This window comes from Lissotriton helveticus, chromosome 7, assembly GCF_964261635.1.
Source record: "Lissotriton helveticus chromosome 7, aLisHel1.1, whole genome shotgun sequence".
NCBI classification, from domain to species: domain Eukaryota; kingdom Metazoa; phylum Chordata; class Amphibia; order Caudata; family Salamandridae; genus Lissotriton; species Lissotriton helveticus.
Window position 1 is genome coordinate 1,444,710,871 of NC_136068.1, and position 23,417 is coordinate 1,444,734,287.

General features: G+C 43.3%; 1 protein-coding gene across 1 annotated transcript in view; it reads left to right on the forward strand.

The window, feature by feature from the left end:
* Positions 1 to 23,417, forward strand: part of LOC144770345 (histo-blood group ABO system transferase 1-like) — a 530,416-nt gene that overhangs the window by 497,196 nt on the left and 9,803 nt on the right. The gene's annotated exons all lie outside the window — the stretch shown is intronic.

Sequence of the window (23,417 nt, forward strand, 5' to 3'; positions counted from 1 at the left end):
TATGCATTTATAAGCCGCCCTCTTCTTAGCCTGTGTTCTCACTCTCTTATCTTTTAATATTTCTCTACTGCTCCTTCGTGTAGGTGGCAAATGTTTCCTCCCACCACTAGCTTGTTTTCCAGCACACTACCCCTTTCTGCGATAAAGGCAAGTACCCATCCGTTGCATAGTCTAAGACTTTCTCCTTCTCGTCCTCCTTTCCTGAAAACTCAAATCTCAAATGGAAATAAAGTAAAGTAAAGTAAAGTCCACATTTGTAAAGCGCACAATCACCCGTAAGGGTCTCTAGGCGCTGGGGGGCCGTCGGGAAGATTAAGCGAGCTATTGCCCAGAGTCACATGGTGCTGGGCTAACCTGCCGCCGGAGCCGGGGATCGAACCGTGGTCCCCAGATTCCAGCGTCAGTCGCCCTGGCCGCGGCGCCACACCTCTTCCACTAGTAGTTGTACTCTGTCCTTCCGGCTTGACCAGTTCCTCCTGTTTGAAGCTGCCCTGCGTCAGTTTACTAAAATCTATCTCTTCAATATCACATTACTGTATATACATGCTCTTCTTACAATCTGTCCCAAAAGCGCCTCCATCCTCTCTCTGATCTATCTTTGGGATGATTGGGTATCATTGGGTTCAGTGGGTATCTCTCGGTTCAATGGGTATCAGTGGGTGTCATTGGGTTCAATGGGTATCATTGGGTTCATTGGGTCCAATGGGTATCACTGGGTTCAATGGTATCATTTTGTTCACTAGGTATTACTGTATATCAGTGGGAGTCTGTTCGAAATTGGGTTTCTAACTGGCAGAGGTAAGCATCCTATCCAAGCAGGTACCACAATCTTAGGTAGGGTAACTCTCTACACACCTTAAATTAAACTATGCTCCCCATCTGGTAGCTTGGCACAGAGCAATCAGGCTTAACTTAAGAGGCAATATGTAAAGTACGTGTGCAACACTTCATACAGTACCTCAGTGAAAACACCACAGAAAGACTACACATCAGTTTAGAAAAATAGATTATGGGTTTATAAATAAAATAAGAACAAAACAACAAAAATCCAAAACGTAGAAGTCGAGAAACTAATTTTTAAAGTATAAAAGTGTACATCCAAGGCCCACTGAACAAAGAACCATGATCCTGGTTGCGACAGCGCGATGCTGGGAGCAGCTGAGTGATGCGTTGGTGTCTATCCCACAGTCAAGGTGATGCCTCGACTTTCTCCACGCAAGACTAGCGATGCACCAGTTCTGTAGATGAAGGGCTGGAGCTGGGATGCATTGGTTCCAAAGCTGATGCTCGATTTTCTCCACACACTCGAGGGGATGTGTTGATCGTCGATCACTACATTGATGGTGATGCAGTGGTTCCGATGTGTCGTGATATGTCGGTTCCACTGGAGCAAGCTTCTGAATCCACTTCCAATGGACCAGGGACAGTAGCAGGAGGTGAGACTTTGTTATTCTTGAGTCTCAAAGCTGGAGACAAGCCAGCTTGCCCTTGGTGATACCTCTGGGTACAAGCAAGAGTCCAGTTCTTCCTCAGCAGGAGCAGAGAGTAGTAGCCAGCAAGTCAGAACAGCAGATATCCATTTCTTCCAGAGCAGCAGTCTACCAGAGTGGCAGTCCTTGTTGCAGCCCAGCAGTACTTCTTCCTGGCAGAGTTTCTTTACAAGACTAGAAGTTCTGATTTGATGGGGGTCAGAGGCCCAGCACTTATACCCAATTGTACCTTTTAAGTGCAGTTGGCTTCAAAGAGGGGCTTTGAAGTGCGAAGAGGACCTCCCGTTCCAGCGCTGGCTCCAGACTAACTATGGGGGAATGCAACCCTTTCTTTTGGGATAAGACACTGCCTGTTCAGGGGTGTCAACTCCTCCCTCGCATCCTGCCCAGGATGACCCATCAAGATGCAGATGGCCACTTAATCACACCGAACCTTCCTTGGTGTGTGGCTATATAAAGAGAATGCACAAAGTCCAGCTGTCACCCATCCCAAACGTGTATTGGAGACAGACTGACGTCACACAGAGCTAAGAGCAGAGACATCCCATCTTTCTAAAAGTGACATTTATAAAATAGTAATGATAAATGTAACTTTGCCAGCAAAGCGGATTTATCACTACCATCCTGATGACATTAAACATGAGAGAGCGACTCCTTCTCAATCAGGAATTAAAGCTCATAAGTGTAATAAGGAATTTCCAATGTTAACCTGTGAGAGGGGTAGGCCTCACAGCACCCTGTCGTATGGGCAACCTAAGGCCAACCTTAGTGGTGACTTATAAGCGCAAACTTAACCCAAAGGTATCAGAGCGCTTTACATGAGCACCAGTTATGTTACACAAGGACACATTAATTTTTGAGAAAGGAACGGGAAATTAAGTCATTTGCCCAGAATCACAGGATGTTGAGCATCAATGCTTAGACTCCAACCTAGTTCCCCTGATTGGAGATCAACCGCCCTAGCCCATTAGGCCACATCCTCTCCCCTTATATGTGATAAAAAGTGGAGATTAAGGGTTGGCAAGGCGTTTTAAATGCCAAGTCAACAAGGCAGTGTAGACTGCACACAAAGGCTATGCTATGGCAGGCCAGAGACATGATTAAAGACCCACTTGTTTGGGTGGCACAATAAGTGCTGCAGGCCCACTAGTAGCATTTAATTTACAGGCCCTGGACACAAGTAGTACACTCTACTAGGGACTTAATGATAAATTAAATATACCAATTGTCGATAAGTCAATTAAACCATGTTTAGAGGAGACAATACATGCACATTAGCACTGGTTAGCAGTGTTAAAGTGCTCAGAGTCTTAAAGCCTACAAAAACAAGGTCAGAAAATGAAGAGGAGGAAAGCAAAAAGTTTGGGGTGACCCTTCAGAGAGGGACATTTTCCAACAGTATCATTGGGATCTATGGGTATCATTGTGTTCAATGGATATCAGTGGGTTCAATGGTTGTCATTGGGTATGAGTCAGTATCACTGGGTTAAACGGGTATCATTGGGTTCAGTGGATTTCATTTGGTATAAGTGTGTATCATTGAGTTCAATGGGTATCATTTGATTCAGGGGGTATCATTGATTTCAATGGGCATCATTTGATTCACTGGGTATCATTGGGTATCACTGGGTGCTATTGGTTTCAATGGGTGTCATTGCGTTCAATGGGTGTCATTGGGTATATCCACGCCTGCACGTCAACCATGTTTGAGACACACTAGTTGGCCTCTTATGCACCTTTCTGCAGCCTCCACAATACTCATGTATGGGTCTGACTGTCTTTCCCAAATAAGTGGTTCTTCTCCTTCCGATAGCATTAGTCTGTGAACAGATCAGCCACTCTCTTTCACTCGATTATAGCTCTTTTTTCTAGATGTGAATGAGGAGCACCTTTTATTTTTTTCAAAAAATCAAATCATTTAAATAATGTTTTCTAAATTAACATAATGTTACACAAGAGGAAATGTTCCACCTCATTTCATATCAGTGTTGCATAACATGTTCCCTACTAATTACTCAGTCTTACACCTTAGTCAAGAACCTATTTCTAGAATTTAGGCTTCTTCACCTGAGTTTAATATGTTGTCTTGTATAATATTTAGTTTCTTTGTTTAAAAAAAAAAAATCTGCATTTTCCTGTAAACCATTACTAAATACATCCCTACAAAATTTCCCTCTCTAACTTCTTTCAGTTCATTTGCCATGCATTTGGGAGCTTTAAAGCACCACATGCTTCCATAATGACATTTTTGAGTCTACCATGTAGTTATGAATCAGCCTTATTTATTCCTTACACACTTTCATCTTTTCAAATATTATATTAGACCCCTACATTCAATGGTTGCATGTCTTTCTCCTTTTCTTTCTCTCCAATCCAAATTTTACTTCAGTTGGCAAAATAAATCCTCAATCCATCACTTTCCCTTTAAATGGATATCGTAAATATCCATTTATTATCCAGGTTTTCCAGTATATATTCCTATCCCTTTCTTTCATTAAAAGTTTCCCCCGTGCTGTTACTAGGTGTGTGATGCAAAATGTAAGTGAGTGAGCTAAATTATTGTAATGGTGTTAATATACATTCATTTTCCTGCCAGTCAATCTGGATTTTCCATGTGCATTCCTGCAGGTGAATTTTAAGATATACACACACACACACATACACGCAAAGAGCATAATATCTCACACAAAAAAAACACAAATAGGGAGTAACCAGGCACAGGGTCAGTGAAAGAAGTATCAGGGCTGGGCATCATCATCTGGAGAACTGTTCCTCAAACGCTCTGGTCTTTAACCCGCACAACAACTCTAAAAACATGACCGATTCAGTTTATACACACTGAAACAATACTTCTTTGCTAAAATACCTAAAAGAGTTTACAAAATGTTCTTACCCCACTTAGGTCAATCCTTGTGCAATACCACCATGATAATGGTCAGAATGCTAGGGATGGCTCATAGTTAAACAAAAAGTGTGATAGGTCGTGATCCTAGGCAGATGTTTCACTGTGAAACAAATACAATTGAGTTTGTAATCCTTATTGATTACTCCTGAAACAAACTATTGCGAGTTCATTCTTTAGTTGTAAGATGTCTTTTGTCAACTTCACTACAGAACAAATGACAGGATTCCAACAAAAAGTCGCAACTATGCATCATGATTGCATAGCAAGGTTGCTATTCTTTCAAGGTGGCTGCTACCTACCTGAAGCCTGGAAAGTCCTGTGGGCTCATTGGGCATGTAGTCCTTCTTTGCTTTACTCAGGGTTTCAAGAAACTCTCCCTTCTCAGACATGATGATTTTGTGAAGGCATTGCCCACACCATGTGCATATTTCCATCCTTTTCACATCTATGCATAGTTATGAGCCTCAAAGTAGTGCATTGCATAGGGTCAACACCAAACGGTAAGTCTGAATCCTGCTAAGTGGTCTCTGGGACATTCACTTGGAGCACAAAGTAATTTTGATTATGATTACAGATATCTGACAGTGTAGCTAAGTGACAATTCATTTTGCCCATGACCTTTGTTGCTTCATTCTAGAGGTTATGTTGAGTAGAGATATTCATGTGAAGTGAGTATTGTCTACATCACATTCCAGCTGAATGTTACTTTTCAGACTAGTGCTGAGGCACACATAATTCTACTGTGATATTAACCAATACAGTCTTTGGCTTATACTAATGTTCTGTGTAGCACACAAGTTGTAAATGTACTTTCCAACTTTAAAGAAAATAATGAACAATTATTTTTATCAGTTAAGATTATTATTTATAGTTTGGAGGATGCGGGGCATCTACCAAAAAGCAGCAGATGTTGCATCTACCTCCTGGTTCTGATCTCCCCATGTACTGTAATGAGTAGTTGTGAAAAGGCGACCCTCTCTGAACTGCTCTGAAGACTTGTGCTCAGGACCTCTCAGATGTCTAGAGAAGTGCAGATCTCTTCGCGCTTGTCAAGCTTCTAGCCATAATTCTATCAAATTATGAAAATGATATCAAGTATCTAAATTTGGTGTCAGCTTCATGCTTACGGTCCAGGTGAAATGGCCCTTCTCAGCTGTCCTCTGAAGGACTTGACGTGTTTTCCTGGCACAGGAAATAAAGAGTGATGGCAGACATCATAACACGGAGGATTATGGGCTTTGAAGTACTACTAAATGCAAAGCCTTTTTGTTCAACACCAAAACATGCTTTGGTTAAGCTTCTTTTATGGCTTACATGTGCAATATTGCAAGCATGACACTTTTATTAGCGCTATTTACTGTTGCACTTGTTTGATATGGCACAGACATATACCAAATGAGTAACAAAGCACTTTACAACTGGGTTACCTCAAGCATTAGGGCGCATATTTACAAATAAGTGGTGCAACTTAGCATGGCAAGCAAAGTTGCTGCGATGCTTTGCGTAACCTGAACAGAGCAGAGCATCTTCAAAGAAATGGCGCAGTTCTGTTCTCTCTATGCGCTGCCACATTTTAGTCTGCCTAGCGCCAAGCAGGTGCCCTTGCTGCATAATGCAAGGGTGTATATGATGTGCACAGAAACTGTCCTTTAAGGCTATTCCTCTTCATATGTCTGCCACAGAATGCAGCACACATACAAAAAGAAAGTAGCAGGTAGAAATAAAGATATTTCTCCTTGTTATATCAGCCTCAGGAGGTGCACTAATTTGGCGCAAACCTATGTCTACATCTGTTTATAAATATGGGTTTGCAATAAATCCACAGATGGATGCACAGGAATGCACAGGAATGCCTGTGCACCACCCATGGAATGCCTACACTGCTTTGGGCTACTTTTCTTACACAGCCATACAAATCGACATTTGCATCTCTCTGTAAATACCACAAAAGATTTTTCGTCCAGCTGTATCCGAGTGAAAAAGTGACTCAACCCCAATTTAAAATCTTTGTAAATCTCAGGCGAGCTATATTACATACAAAATTATGGAGAAAAAAACCAATAAGGGAAATTTAGCTCACAGGAACAGAGTGTCCATCAGTATTTAAAAAGAAAACAATCAGTGCTCTAAGAGTAGGGATGTCAATCTGATAGAGCCGTTTTCCGGCTTCAGGGCCCATATACTTTCAAATCACCATATACATTGATCAGGTGACTTCACGAGCTCTACCAATTTGTGTGTGTGTTCCCTACTATTAATTTCCAGTGCACCCGACTTACCATCCACCGATGCGGGTACCTAATGACCACAATGAATCAGGGAGCTAGCTGTAAAGAAAAGGCAGCAAAATACAAACCCAACCAATAACATTCAAATACTGTTTAAATGACCACGGACAACTGGAAGTTTTAAAATGTTTATCTAAAGTTCGTTTTCTTCATGCATCAAGTATACAAGAATGAGACAATCAATGACCAAGATAATGTAAATTATGTAGCTATATAAAAATAATGATAGGGTAATCATTGAAATACTGATATAAAATGCAAGAGAAAAATACTATGCAATTCAGTAATATCTAAGCATGGGCAGACTATATATGGGTAACTATAGGAGGGCCTATAATGAGTAACACGCTTCACTTAAAGTAAAGGGGCCTTTGAACAGTCTAGGTAATGAAGTTCTAGACCATATCAGAAAATTACAAACTGCAATGCAAAATATAATCTCTAACAAGTGAGAAGACATAGGAACAAACTTATGAAAATATGTAATTGACTTTCAATAGTTGCGGAAAGGCATGGAAAATATAACATATGCAATGATGAACTTTATTAAAGCAAAAGTTAGAAATTCAGAAGGTGCAAGATTTTAAGAGTTTCAGAGCAATATTTACCTAGAATGGTGTGGAAACCAAACCCTGGCCACGGGTCAGTTAAGACAGGAAACCCTCAAGGAAGGATACCCCTCAAAGGACAGCAGGTGCAGAATGGACACCCAGGACAGGACAGGATACCCTCGGAATAGGAATCAGGACAGGACCCTCAGGACAGGACAGCAAACCCTCAGGACAGGACCGCTCAGGACAGGACCGCACCCGCAGTTTGGAAGCAACGCCTGCGCTCCACCCGCTCTGCAGCTATCGATCAAGACCCCGATTGGGTCAGCGAACTCCCAGCTAAGTGCTTCGCCAGCACTTTAAGGTTCAGTAGAACCTTAGTCTATGGTCAAATTCGGACAGAGTGCTCCGCAGCTCTCTGTATCTTCAGTCACCTATTGAGTGCGTTGGGTCAGTGACAGGTCAGCTAAACCAGACAAGTCGGACGGCTCCCTAGGTGAACCCAGGGTAGATATACAGTTTGGGGACAGTGTACCACCCCCCAATGTTGCAAAGTGTCAGAATCCCTCAATTTCGATTGGTCCTAAGGTAGGATTTGGGTAACACACCAATCACAACATAGTAACTCAAGCCTACATTTGCATAGTAGGGTACCGCCTAGTAAGTTTGGGGTTCCCAGGAGAAACTGTGCAGAAACACAATGACAATTTAACATTGTATCATATGAGGAGCAACATTCGCCGTTCTCGCAGGGCAGAGGTGACTTTCTCAGGAGCATCTCGCCCATCGCTGCCAACTGGCTATGTTCCATCAGTCAAGGTCCACTGTGCTGCCGAAAGTGGCGCAGGCGCAGAAGGGACCTCCAATATGGCTCTCCTCTCACTCAGACCCCCATTCCCCGCGATACATGAAAAGTAAGCGAAAACAAATTAATACATAATAATGTCATCATGAAAACACATCACAGGGTTTGTACTTTTAACTCATCATCAAGAAATAAACTTATGCATTTTAAATGTTAGCTACATTGATACGACCACAAGAGCAGTGGCACGAGCAGTACCACATGATGAGCACAGCTATGAATTACGCATGCGCATAACTTTCCCTCCACTTCTGCAGACGCGTCAGGACACGTGAGTGTGGCTGACGCATGCGCAGTAACTAAATACAAGCGGCGGCCATTTTATAAACACGGATTAAAATAGTTAGGAATACACATAGGCAAGCGTCATAAACTTTACTCAAACTTAATATAAATGTTAGTAAGACGTACATTGATTACCTTGTTATACATAAACGAGGTTCTTGACTTCGGCAAGCCGCAAAATATGCGAAGCTTTGCTTCATCAATCCCCTCTTTGATGATATTTACTATCATCACAAAAATGGAACCAGATGCCAACTTTCTTTCACACTTTATATAACTCTATCTCTTCCAGCAATCTTTCTAACTTTTCTCTCTCAGTTTTAGTAGGGTGAGAAGTCTTCACCTTTTTGTATATCTGATCATTCACTTCCTCTAATTCAATCTCATCCACACTTCGTTTCACTCCTCTTGCATTCACCTCGTGCTTTTTGGTGCGCTTGCGGTATTTACAACAGATAAAAATGAGAAATATAATAAGACCTATAATACCAATTGGCATCAGTATCTTGAACAACAAGCCTTTACCTACACTAGCAAGCCAATGACCTACATTTGAGAGACCATCTACCAGTCTCTTCCAGGCACTATCAACCTCGAGTGGTTTGAGTTCCTTTGTCAAATTAGTAATGTTTTTCACATATCTTTTGATCTGTACACTTTTATCCGGAATATAAGTGCAACAATGTTGCGCCTTCAACATCCGGCAGACTCCGCCCTCTTTCGCTAATAAGGTGTCAAGAGCAAGTCGATTCTGTAAAACCATTGATCTGATCGCAACCATTTCAGTATTGACCAGCAGAAATCCATGAGCTGTTTCAGTAGACAGCACATCCACTATAGTAGACAATTTGCAAATTCTGTGAGTGTTCAGAACCACTCCCACTCCAGGTATCAGTGCACTGAAAATACTACCCATAATTTCACCTATACTTTCTCTTTTACTACGCACTAAGCCATTAGTATCTTCATTGCTTCCAGCTTTTCCATTCACATGGTATATTTTCGGGAAAACAATGCCAAAATAGCAGCTTCCATACCAGTGATCCGGTAATTTGAAATAAGCCTTGTCCCCACAAATATAATAAATTCCAGGAAACACAGGCTCTGACCCATTTTTGAAACCCCAACCTCCAATTACCTTGTAATTATGTTCGCATTCACTGGAACCAATGAAAACATTATTATAATAGCTAGTCTTCTCGCGGTGAAGACATAGCTTGCCTTTCTTTTCAAAATCCAGCAACAGAGCAGGACCCGCTCCACCAGATGAGGTGCCTTCCATGTTCTCTGCCCATTTTGGCTTTCTCTGACTTTCGTCATTAGCCTTCTTTTGAATTTTAATTCTCCTTTTCTCTGCCATGTTCAGGAACATCTTTTCCTGCTCACGCAAAGAACAAGTCAAGTTATCTCTGTGTGCGTCTGCTATGTCAATGTTACCTATAGTCAGAAAGTAGTCTCCCATATATCTTATGGTGTCACTTTTGGTATGTACAGGATTCAAGTTCCCACGTATAGGAAGTTCAGAAAAAATCACGTCATCATTAGAATAATAATACTGTAACGGTCCTCTTTTGTAAAATAAACTAGCTAAAATGCTACAGGAAATTCCATATGTCAACGGGAAGTGATGGTATGTCACGCCTTCAGCTACAGAAGTAGGTAGCTTCATGCAGACATAGCAATCTTCAATTTCCATAGTCTCTACATAGTGTATTAACAAGTTTGCGAAAACATTTAAGTGTGTCTTGTTCTTAACTCCATGATAATGTAGTCCTCCCTCATCTGATGCTTTTAAGTTTTGTTTTGTTTGTCTCAGTGCTCTTTCATGTCTTGCTACACTCTGTGTTGTCAGCTCCTCACTGTCAGTATTTACAACTTCAGTAGGGACAATGTTAGTATCTTTACTTTCAGCAAAGGGAATGAAAATTGTTAGTCCTATCCAGATGACTATCAGTACTACTACACTACATATACACACCTTGCAACACGTCTTGAAACGGCTGCAACTAGGTCTACCATTCACTGTTGAATCAGACATTTTGGCTCAGAAGGAGTTTCTCGACCCCTCTTTGTGGCTTTACACAACTAGCTTACTTTGTGCAAATTCACGGTGGTTCGTCTTCTTCTTCAGCAGAGTACTCAGGGACGGGCTCTCCGTCGCTTACGTCAGTTATATCAAGATCTTCAAGTTCTTCCAAAACGAGTGTCCATTCAGGAGACTTGTACTTTTTGTTTTGTCTTTTTATTCGTTCACTCCTTCTTTTGTAAGAGTTTTCTTCTTGTTCTGCTATTCGTGCACTTCTCCTTGCTTCTGCACGTTTTTCTTCCACTGTCTTTATCCTTAGCCTCAATCTCTTTATGAACTTAGGCTCAAGGTTGTTTCTTTTCTTTAGTCTCTTAGTTGGTACTTGGACTTCGCTTTCTTCTCTTATCCTCTTATTCTCTTTAGCTTGTGTCAATTCTGCTTCACTTTCTTCTCCTTCTTCCCGTATCTCGCTAGTTCCAGGGCTAGCATCAATTTCTTCTGCCTTGTTACTAATCTGGCCTAGTTCAGGAATATTTTGTTTTTGGCTTTCGATTGTCTCTGTTTCTGTTTCTGTTTCTGTTTCCTGAACCCGTTCTTCTAACCCTATCTGATCCTGTTCAAGCACTTCGATCTCTTGATTTTCTTCTGCTCGAACTATCACTCTATTTCTAAGCTGTCCCTTATCCACATCAGGTGTTAGCGGTGGTGTATCGAACACCTGTTCTGTCCCTGTCTGACCTTCTCCTTCCTCAGTTTTGATGTGAATCTCAAGCTGCTGAGGTTCTTCGCCTGTGCCTTGCTTTTCCTGACTAGTCCACTCCCTACCTTCACAAAGTCGCTCTCTTGTTCTGATGGGATCCTCGGTCAGATCAATCATCGGTATCCATTCTTCTGGCCATATGCTTGGCAGCTCGTCTTCAGCTACTCCTGGCTCAGTTTCCTGGACCTCTTCAGCAGGCTGGATTCTTGGCAGTTCGTAGTCAACTACTCCTGGGCCAACGTCTGCTGTTCCTGCAACCTGACTGGTGCTGGGCTGCTCGTTGTCAGCTGCTTCTGGTCTGGCTCCGGCAGAGTCCTCTGCTGGTTGCCCTTCTTCTGCAAATTCTTTGTCTGGTAATACCTTCTGGGTGTGTCCAGCGTGGATCCACTGGGGAATACCTGCGACCTTCACTGCAGTTGTTGTTACCAGGATTACTTGGCGTTTCTTTCCCCACCTTGGTGCCAGACAGCTTGATCGAGTGTGCTTCTTTATTTTGACCCAGTCTCCTGGAACCAAGCTGTGGAGAGGAGTCGTTGGATTGAGGATGCCGTCGTCTCCAATCTGGCGAGAGATAGAACGCACTTGGTCACCCAATCTTCTGCAGTATTCAAGCACCAAATCATCAGTAATACTCAACAGTTTGCTTCCTGGCACCCATGCTTGTCTCATCACTCTTCCCATAATGATTTCATGGGGACTTAGGCCTGTCTTGCGGTCAGGAACACTTCTCAGTCCCATCAGGACCAGAGGCAGGGCCTTCACCCAGGTCATGCCAGTAGCATCTGTCAGCTTTGCTAGTCTGTTTTTGATAGTTCCATTTACTTGTTCCACTATTCCAGAAGCCTCTGGGTGGTATGCACAATGAAGTTTTTGCCTTATTCCAAAGGCCTTACAGAGTTCAGCCAGTATTTCATTCTGGAAATGTCCACCCTTATCTGATTCAATAATGAATGGTATCCCGAATCTAGGTATCAGTTCTTTTAGTAAACACTTCGCTACTGTCAGTGCGTCACTTTGGGGAGTAGGGTAAGCTTCTACCCATTTTGAAAATACGCACACAATGACAAGGACATATCGCTTTCCTTCACAACGGGGCATGGTGATGAAATCAATCTGTATTTTTACAAAGGGACCCCCTGATCTCCCAATTTTGCTCAGTTCAACCATTGTCCTCTTGCCTGGGTTCATCTGTTGACATGACAGGCACCTCTGGCAGAGGGACTCTGCTACCTTCCTGAACTTCTTACTGTACCAAGTCTGTTGGAATACCAGAACCATGGCATCCCTACCAATGTGTGATCCTTCGTGTATTAATCTTGCCATTGTGCCAAGCAAGTGTCGGGGTAACACAGGCATACCAGTTGGGCCCAAAATCACACCATCCACACGTCTCGGTCTACACCCATCCTCCTTCCATTTCTCTCTTTCTTGCCAAGGAGCCGACTCCTGCCACTCTCTCACTTCATCCCAAGTAGGCACTTCCTCAAACACCTGAAGTTGGCAGCTGGCTCCTATTCCCCCTCGTTTAGGATTTACGATATAGTGATCTCGGGCGCACCATTGGGCCACTCGATCAGCATAATCGTTTCCCAGTGATACTTTGTCCATGCTCTTCTTATGAGCAGCACATTTTACCACTGCCAGTTCCTTGGGTAACTGGATGGCCTCTAAAAGGTCATGAACAACCTTTGCATTCCGAATGGGAGTACCTGAGGAAGTCATGAATTCCCTCTGTAGCCACAATTGGCCAAAGTCATGCACAACTCCATAACAGTACTGACTGTCAGTATACACTGTTATGCGTAAGTTCTTCCCAATTTTGCAAGCTTTTATCATAGCAATCAATTCGGCTACTTGTGCAGACTTGATGTTATATAGGTAACCTGCTTCTTCAATTTTGGTTAAAGAGACTACTGCATAAGCAGCACTCAGGCCTCCTAGTTCATGTCTTAGACAGGAACCATCCACAAATAGTTCTTTATCATGTTCAGGCAATGGCGCTTCTTTTATGTCTGGGCGTGGTTTAGTACTGAACTCTGTCAGATCAATGCAATCATGTTCATCATCATCCCCACCTTCCATTTCCAAGGGGTCGGGGAGTAAAGTGGCAGGGTTCAGAATACCGCACCTAACAATGCTTACATTTGCTGCACCCACAAGAATCCTCTCGTATTTAGTCAGCCGACTAGGGGTGAGATACTGCGTTTTAGTTCTGGTCAATAGAATTACCACTCCATGTGAAACATACACAGTCACAGGATGTCCCATGACTATGGACTCACTTTGTTCCAAGCTTGCACAGGTAGCAGCTACTGCTTTCAGACAGCCTGGCAACCCAGCAGCTACTGGGTCCAGGGTGGCAGAGAAATAGGCCACAGGCCTTCTGGTCGTGCCATGTTCTTGAGTCAGGACTGACAATGCGCAATTATCGCGAGTGTCACAGAATAGGGCAAACTCTTTGGAATAATCTGGCATTCCCAGCGCAGGGGCTGTACACAGACAGTTTTTCAGTCTTGTGAAAGCCATTAGGCTTTCATCGTCCCATTCTACAATGTCTGGCATTCCTCTCGTGGTCATTTTTATCAAAGGCCTGGCTAAGACTGCAAATCCCAGAATCCACTGCCTGCAGTAGCCTAGTACACCCAGGAACATTCTGACGTCTTTTTGAGTACGGGGCAACTGCATCTTTTGAATTATTCTCACTCTTTCTGATGTGACTTTTCTGACACCCTTTTCTATCTGGTGTCCTAGATATTTTACTGATTTTGCACAGAACTGTAGTTTGTCAGGGGCCACTTTATGCCCTTTCTCACACAGATGATTTAGGAGGGCAATGGTGTCAACTACACAGTCCCTATGACTTTTAGACGCCAGTAGAAGGTCGTCTATGTACTGCACTAAGACAGAGTTCCCAGGTAAGATCAAAGTCTCTAGACATTTTTTCAAGATCTGATTAAAGATAGAGGGACTTTCTGTATACCCTTGAGGGACCCGGTTCCAGCAATACACGTGACCTTCGAAGGCAAATGAGAAAAGAAATTTGCTGTCGGGGTGCAGGGGTATCGAAAAGAATGCATGACATAAATCAATCACAGTGAACCACTCAGCATCCCAGGGAATCTGGTACAATATCACTGCAGGGTTCGGGACAATAGGGCAGCAAGGAACTACAATTTTGTTTACCTTTCTCAGGTCTTGCACTACCCTATACTTGCCACTAGGCTTCTTGATGCCCATAATCGGTGAGTTGCATGGGCTGCTCATTACTTCCTGTATGATGTCTCCTTCTAATAATTTTTGAATTTCCAGAGTGACACCTGCTTTCACTTCAGCATTCATTCGGTAGGGCTTAGTGTTAGGATATACTGCATTGTCCTTGATGGCTATTTGTATGGGGTCCACATCTTTCATTAACCCCACATCCTTTCCAGTGAAATCCCACACCTCTGGCTTTACTGCTTCCTGGAGTTCTTGGGGCAAGTCCTGCAGGGTCAATCTTTTAATTTCTGAGTCAGGTCTAAGTAACAATAGTTTATAAATGCCATCTTCATCCGGGGTCTGTATTTCAACACCCTTTGGTGTGCAAAAGATGGTACAGTTCATTTTGCACAGCAAATCACGACCCAGTAGATTCACTGGACTGGTGTCACAGACGACAAACCTATGCATTTGTTTAAAATTTCCAATTGAAATCTCCATTGGTTCGGTAACAGGAGTACTAATCAAGTGATTAGATACACCCACTACTTGGATATTTTCTCCCGAGAGGGGTAGGTTTGGAACGTCCACTGTTTTTACAGTAGAACGGGTAGCGCCAGTGTCCAACAGAAAGGTGACATCATTTCCGTCAACCTTTCCTTCAATGTATGGTCCAGACTGGTCTACCGGCAAGGAAGCGCCAAGTACGCACTCCTCGTCCTCCCCTCTCAGGCCCCGTCAGTCCTGATCATTACAAAGGAAGGTATCATTTAGCAGATACTGCGAAGTTGCTGTATTTCTGTTCTCCCCGCTTTCCCAAACTTCTATCTCCTCACCCTCTGCCTGTCTTCCCCTGTATACCTGCTTGGGTGCTCGAGGCACCTGGACTGTTTTTACCTGGGGTTGAGTCTTTCTTGGTCTTTCTTTCTGCGTCTGTGGAGTTAAATCAGGAGTTTTTGCATTATCATCTAATAATTGGAGACACTCGTTTCGCCAGTGTCCAATTTCGCCGCACTGATGGCAGGGAAATTTCTTCATAGCCTCTTCCCTGCTAAATTTGGGCCGGGGCTTTCCTCCACCCCCTCCCCCAGGACTTTTGTTCTCAGCATTTTTAACCATGTTACTCAATTGTTTTTCCTGCTGTTCTGCGAGCTTCACCTGAGCCCACATCACTTTTTCCTTAAGGGCCTTTTTCTTTTCTGCCATCTCGTCCTCGCAGTACTTAGCGTACCGCAGGACCTCATCCATCTTCTTTGTATGCCAACAGATTTTATTATCTTTTATCCACTGACAAATTTCAGGTCTTAAACCATTTACAAACCTGTAAATAAAGTGTGTCATGTCCTTCAAATCGATGTTATCAATACCACTGTATGTTTTAAATACCTGCAATAACCTCTCATAGAAGGAGTGCACTGTCTCGTCCCTTTCCTGTGTTGTTCTATCTATTTTTGTCCAATCAGTTTCCTTTGCGGGCACCTTTTCTTTCAAATGCTGAATTACCTGCTCATATTTTCGCATGACATCCTTTGATGGCTCCCCTGTTTCCTTATTTCTTGGGTACTCTTCAGTAGGCCAGTCTATGGCTATTTTACACTGGGTCCATAAATCTACCGGAACCACAATGTCGAAAAACCCATCCAGGTCTTTCCACAGACATTTCTGTACCTTCACGAACCTCTCCACCTGCCTGTACCAGTCTACTGGTTTCTCTCGTAATTTTGGAAAATCGTTCGTAAAGGACACAATATCCTGTCTAGACCAGGGGACATGCACATATTTCCCTCCAGGTACTTCGCGCATGGGGCATAACTGTTCAGGTTTCTCCACCTCCCTTAAAGCAAATTCAGGAGTCACTTGTCGGGAGCGAGCCTCTTCCCTCTTTTTCGCCCACCTGCTTCTCCATCTTTCCACATCTCCCCATTTCTGCAGTACTCCCAATAATTCTTTAATCTGCAGCTTTTTTCCTGCCACATTCAAGTGCTCTATATCTTTGTCTGAGAAGTCTGCTCTGTACGGTTTCTGTAAGGGCTTGGATTTTGAGATATCTACCCCCATACTAACTGCTGTTTCGGTCAGTTTTTCGTGGAGCACTCTGGTGTTCCTTGTAAAGCTTTTACATATAAACGACAATTCTTCTTCAGAGTAGGTATTCAATCGATCCAACCCCACATTTCCTGCCATTAATTCTTCTATTTCTACCCTCAGCTTGTAGAGGTCTAAAGGTTTCGTTTGCGGAGTTTGTTTCTCTAATTCACGACTCCAACTCTCAATTTCATCCGGAGTTACCAGAGAGACATTCCTAGTACCTGTTGCGGACTCTAATTTTATTTCTTTTGTATTAAAAGGGTTATGCCTCTGCTGCATTCCCTTTCCGGTCGGTTTGTTTGGCAAGTCTAAGAAAGCAACTTCAGACTCGCACTCACTGGACTGATCATCTATGATTATCGGTTCCTGTCTCGGGGGTGCCATGACTGGGGTCATAACTGGAGTAATCGGATTTCCCTGACCATTTCCGTATAACGGGACCACCGGTCCAATAGTTACTGGAATAGTCAATGCCTCAGGACTGGTATTTAACTGGGAGATTTTCTGAATTATTTCTGTCCTTTGTCTAGCTAGAGCCTCTTGCTCCTTTTCCACTAGTATCCTTCTTAAAGTCGTGTCATGTAATATCTGTGGGGTCAAAGGAGGAGTAAAACTCGGGGCAGTAGGATGCGTTTCACTTGGTCCCCCACCATAATTTGGTTTCGGAAATAAAGTTCCAGTGTTAAAGGACCTGCGCTCTTCCCCATATGGAGGTTGAATAAAAGGCAGTCCTGAATTCGATGGTTTCTCTTCGCTTTCATACAAGGGTCTGGGAAACAAAACTTTCGTACGTGAATATTTTTCTTCCTGGCTTACGGGCACTTTGGGATATATATCCCTTGTTTCCTTCGGTTCGGGTTTCTCCAAATAGGGTAACCCTTGACCACCCCCTCCCAGTCCTAGGGATCTGTCTTCTTCCTTGAGGAAGTGGCGTCGGGGAGCATCTCCTACACTGGAAGGTCGGGTTCCCTCGTTATAAGGTGGCGGACTTCTGGTACAGATGTCATCTATCAGTTCATCATCTGACTCCCCCGGGGCCCCCCAATGCTTACACTTTTCGGTACTTTTCTCACCCGCTGTAGGGTTATGACATGCCGGCATCATGGGAAACAAACCCTCAACAATCATGCTCTGCCTCCACTGTTTCATCCTTTTATCCCTGGACTCCTGTTTCAGCCTGGGGTACCACTTGGTCAAACCCTTGTCCATTCGGGGTCTTTCTCTTTCAAAAGCCTCAATTTCCCATTCCTCTAATGCCTCATACTGCGTTAGTCTCGGTCTGGGATGCAGTTCGTTCATCCGAGTCCTTAAATTAAATAGGATCCTACCATTGAAAGTGCCATCTAACGGAAAAGCCAATACTCCGTCATCTTTTGTGTACTTCACCCAATTCTCCAACCACACACAGGTATTGTACCCTCGGTCAAACATCATGAATGAGGCAGGAGTATTAGGTGGTGGGACAAGAACACCTTCCCTAGATTTAATTGGTTTGTCCGTTTTAAAATAATTTTTCACCTTACTTACAAGGGACAATTTTCTCTTTGTTCCGTACATAATATCGTATCTATTAGTTTTCCACTGATCCCTTTCAAACCCTAGGTGCCTTGGATCAGGTCGAGTTCCTGTAGTCTGCGAGTGCCACATACGACTTCTACGCTAAACTTTGTTTACAAACTACCTCCAATCAGAACGCGCTTCAGAAATCCGTGCGACCAATGGGTGCGCGACTCTGAATAATCTCCGCCAATGGGTGCGCGGCCCCTTCGTGAGACAGTTCCCACGCTCTGGCTCTCACCCCTCCTTTACAATACCAGCTCCGCTACCCGCCCGCTGCTTCTACCAATCCCAGCGCGGCACAGAGTGACGTCAGAGACGCTTCGCGACTGACTCCCTTCCTTCACAAGGTAACGGAAACTTTCTTTCTTTTAAAGTGCTCAGTGCTTGGTTATTTTACAACAAATACACATTCGCCACAGTGCTCAAGTGTCTAGATAGAGAAAGAATTATTTTACTGCAAGTAAACTACTTCCATTTACTTTTCACTCGCTGCGAGTAGATCTCTTCCGCCTACCCTTCACTTTAGCATCGGTGAACCTGTTATTCCCCTAAACTCATCCACTTCTTTCCGGGATATATTCCGAGTTTAAGGTTTCCCAGCGGACCCCTTTGCTTTCACGCTAGCTCCGAGGAACCTGCTACTCTTCCGATGTGACCCTTACTAGGTTACGCCACTATGGGAATTTTGCCAATGAGCCCCGTTACTGTCATTTATTCACACATGTATTCAGAAACCCCTAGTTAGTGCTTCCCGGTTATCCTAACCTGCACCTAACTTTCCTCGAGCCTGTGACCTCAGGACAATGGATTCTATTCACCACTTGCCCTTTCAATTCCCCGGGGAGTTCGGACAACACGAAACAATACGGTTTACAAATGCATGGATTAGTACATATAACAATATAAGAACAAGAATAATAACAATGCAAAAATTCATGAGTTTCAGCAGCGTATTCACAAGAGAATGATCAGGTCTCTTAGAACAGCCGCTCTTCTAGCAGCATCAATATACTAGCAGCTTCCGACTCAACTAGTCCAACTAATCCCTGCCTTATTCTTAACTAGTCCCTAACCATCCTCTGGCTACCAGTAAAACTGATAGAGCGCGCGAGGCCACCCGACCAATAGTTTTCGCCGTTTTCCGGCTTCAGGGCCCATATACTTTCAAATCACCATATACATTGATCAGGTGACTTCACGAGCTCTACCAATTTGTGTGTGTGTTCCCTACTATTAATTTCCAGTGCACCCGACTTACCATCCACCGATGCGGGTACCTAATGACCACAATGAATCAGGGAGCTAGCTGTAAAGAAAAGGCAGCAAAATACAAACCCAACCAATAACATTCAAATACTGTTTAAATGACCACGGACAACTGGAAGTTTTAAAATGTTTATCTAAAGTTCGTTTTCTTCATGCATCAAGTATACAAGAATGAGACAATCAATGACCAAGATAATGTAAATTATGTAGCTATATAAAAATAATGATAGGGTAATCATTGAAATACTGATATAAAATGCAAGAGAAAAATACTATGCAATTCAGTAATATGTAAGCATGGGCAGACTATATATGGGTAACTATAGGAGGGCCTATAATGAGTAACACGCTTCACTTAAAGTAAAGGGGCCTTTGAACAGTCTAGGTAATGAAGTTCTAGACCATATCAGAAGATTACAAACTGCAATGCAAAATATAATCTCTAACAAGTGAGAAGACATAGGAACAAACTTATGAAAATATGTAATTGACTTTCAATAGTTGCGGAAAGGCATGGAAAATATAACATATGCAATGATGAACTTTATTAAAGCAAAAGTTAGAAATTCAGAAGGTGCAAGATTTTAAGAGTTTCAGAGCAATATTTACCTAGAATGGTGTGGAAACCAAACCCTGGCCACGGGTCAGTTAAGACAGGAAACCCTCAAGGAAGGATACCCCTCAAAGGACAGCAGGTGCAGAATGGACACCCAGGACAGGACAGGATACCCTCGGAATAGGAATCAGGACAGGACCCTCATGACAGGACAGCAAACCCTCAGGACAGGACCGCTCAGGACAGGACCGCACCCGCAGTTTGGAAGCAACGCCTGCGCTCCACCCGCTCTGCAGCTATCGATCAAGACCCCGATTGGGTCAGCGAACTCCCAGCTAAGTGCTTCGCCAGCACTTTAAGGTTCAGTAGAACCTTAGTCTATGGTCAAATTTGGACAGAGTGCTCCGCAGCTCTCTGTATCTTCAGTCACCTATTGAGTGCGTTGGGTCAGTGACAGGTCAGCTAAACCAGACAAGTCGGACGGCTCCCTAGGTGAACCCAGGGTAGATATACAGTTTGGGGAAAGTGTACCACCCCCCAATGTTGCAAAGTGTCAGAATCCCTCAATTTCGATTGGTCCTAAGGTAGGATTTGGGTAACACACCAATCACAACATAGTAACTCAAGCCTACATTTGCATAGTAGGGTACCGCCTAGTAAGTTTGGGGTTCCCAGGAGAAACTGTGCAGAAACACAATGACAATTTAACATTGTATCATATGAGGAGCAACATTCGCCGTTCTCGCAGGGCAGAGGTGACTTTCTCAGGAGCATCTCGCCCATCGCTGCCAACTGGCTATGTTCCATCAGTCAAGGTCCACTGTGCTGCCGAAAGTGGCGCAGGCGCAGAAGGGACCTCCAATATGGCTCTCCTCTCACTCAGACCCCCATTCCCCGCGATACATGAAAAGTAAGCGAAAACAAATTAATACATAATAATGTCATCATGAAAACACATCACAGGGTTTGTACTTTTAACTCATCATCAAGAAATAAACTTATGCATTTTAAATGTTAGCTACATTGATACGACCACAAGAGCAGTGGCACGAGCAGTACCACATGATGAGCACAGCTATGAATTACGCATGCGCATAACTTTCCCTCCACTTCTGCAGACGCGTCAGGACACGTGAGTGTGGCTGACGCATGCGCAGTAACTAAATACAAGCGGCGGCCATTTTATAAACACGGATTAAAATAGTTAGGAATACACATAGGCAAGCGTCATAAACTTTACTCAAACTTAATATAAATGTTAGTAAGACGTACATTGATTACCTTGTTATACATAAACGAGGTTCTTGACTTCGGCAAGCCGCAAAATATGCGAAGCTTTGCTTCATCAAATCCACATTTCCTGAAAATCAATTGAAACAAGGACTCTGAGCACATGCAATCAATAGTCCCAAGTAAGTACTCCAACAGTCTCCATGTTGATCCAATCTTGCCTTTATTCGAATATCCCCACACACACCAGCCAACACGTGTTTCGTCTTTGGGTTTGTCACCCTATGACTTCCTCAGGGCTGTGAACTCAATGAACTTCACTCTCAACTGAGTGTATCTTTGATAAGTGCCATGTAGTTGCTATTGAAGCTGTAAAATTCTCTACTTCTTTAAATTACTTCAGGTATTCTTCAGAACCAGTCACAATGGCTTACGACCCCGAGTGCGGGCTGGCATCTCCAAGAACTCCAGGGCAACGTGTATCCCTGCCTGGCAGACGAAGTAAGCCCTGAGGAAGTCGTAGGGTGACAAACCCAAAGACGAAACACGTGTTGGCTGCTCAGAGTCTTTGTTTGAATACAAAATTATGGTATATGGGCCCCAAATCATACCAGAATATTGAAACCAGAATGTGGTCTGGGGTGAGGGAGAGTGAAATTAGATGACTCGCTGTACAGCTTTACAGTCCACATAGTTACAATATGGCATACATAATTACAGTTTTAGGCACAAAAAGAAATGTCGATTTCCTTGGAATCACATAATTTCTGTGGTCAAGTACCAAAACCAATAATAGAATCAAGACCTCCAGAGTCTAAACTTAGAAATGTATCCTATGGACGGATGTATGTCATTACAACGGGGGCTTTACACCGCGCTACCATTACGACGCAGCCTTCACATGCAAGTCGTTACAACGACTTGCGCTGGAGGCGCTGGATTTAGGAATAGTATGATTTACTATTCCAACTCCAGCCTACGTAACAGTAGGGAAGGGGTTGAAATAGTAAACCATACTATTCCTTAGTATATAGTGTCATCCAGCGCAAGTCGTCGTAACGACTTGTGTTGTGATGGCTGCGTCGTAATGGTAGCGCAGTGTAAAGCCCGCTTTGTAATGGCTGTCTCCCCTATGGACCATATCTCCTTAATTTAATATGTATGTTTGGTTGCGAGGGTGATCACAGGACTCACATGGGCTAAGCAGGACCTCATAAGTATGAGTCACCTATAAGAATGCTCAGTGCTGGCAACCCTGCAGAAAAGAATAAAAGCCAAACTACGAGGTTTAAGTAAGTAGATCATTATTTGGGATGGGGCTTCCCACCTCAATGAATAATTATACTTTTTGTCAGGGCGAACTTGCATTAATAATACCATGGCACTGAAGAAGTACTTTTTAGTCTCAGGGGCGAAACACAACAGCTGTTGATTCAGTACTTTTTGTTTGAAGCTGTTGATTTAAAATAATGATTGAACTTTTAAAGACAAAGCCTACAAGGGCATTCCTTATGAATTGCTGAATAACTGCAAATCACTATTGAGAAGAAAGCAGAAAATATATACTGTTTGTTTGGGGCCACATTTATGCCTGACACCAGAAGAGATAGTGAAGGTACATTCTGGGCATTCCATAACCAAGAAGGTAAAAGGTACTGGGGTTACCCTAACCCTTTTATTTAGCAGTTCTTGAAAGCAAACACTACCACATTGCATCTTATTCCCCAGATCTAAGACAGGGAAATCCTTCTACCCTTGTGCAGAGCCGGTGTGTCCACCCAGAGGTGAGGCCAAGGTAATGAGCAGTCCTCTTGTGTACAGTCACTCAAAACCAGTTCTGGAGTAGCTTTCCTCCTACTGGGTTGGTGCCATCCTGACTAAGGGGGCAAGGACTGGGGTACTTTCATGTGCAGTGGGGTTGGCCAGGCGCACAACTGCGTTTAAAAGTGGGTTGGTTCTGATTGTGCGGTGCTCCAGGGTATCACTCTCTGAAACGGAGTGTGATTAGTAATACTGAAGGGCTGCACTCCCACCGGTGTGGGATGTGTTCCTGGGGTCCGTTGATTGTCCTTCGCCTAAGAAGGTTTCTCCAAAGTAATCAATGATATACAAACAAAGTCTCTGTGATGAAAGTCTTCATTTTTTTATTTCATCTCGTTAATATCAGCACGAGGTACATAGGTTTATAAATGTCGGTTCTTCCATACAAAAGATTTCAAACAATTTCACATTCCCAATGCATTTCGGCAATGTGTTGCCTTCTTCCGGGATATCTCTATAGTGAAAGAAATTATAATGCACTCAGTATGAGGAACAATGTATTATAATTGAAAAAACAATATCTAGAAA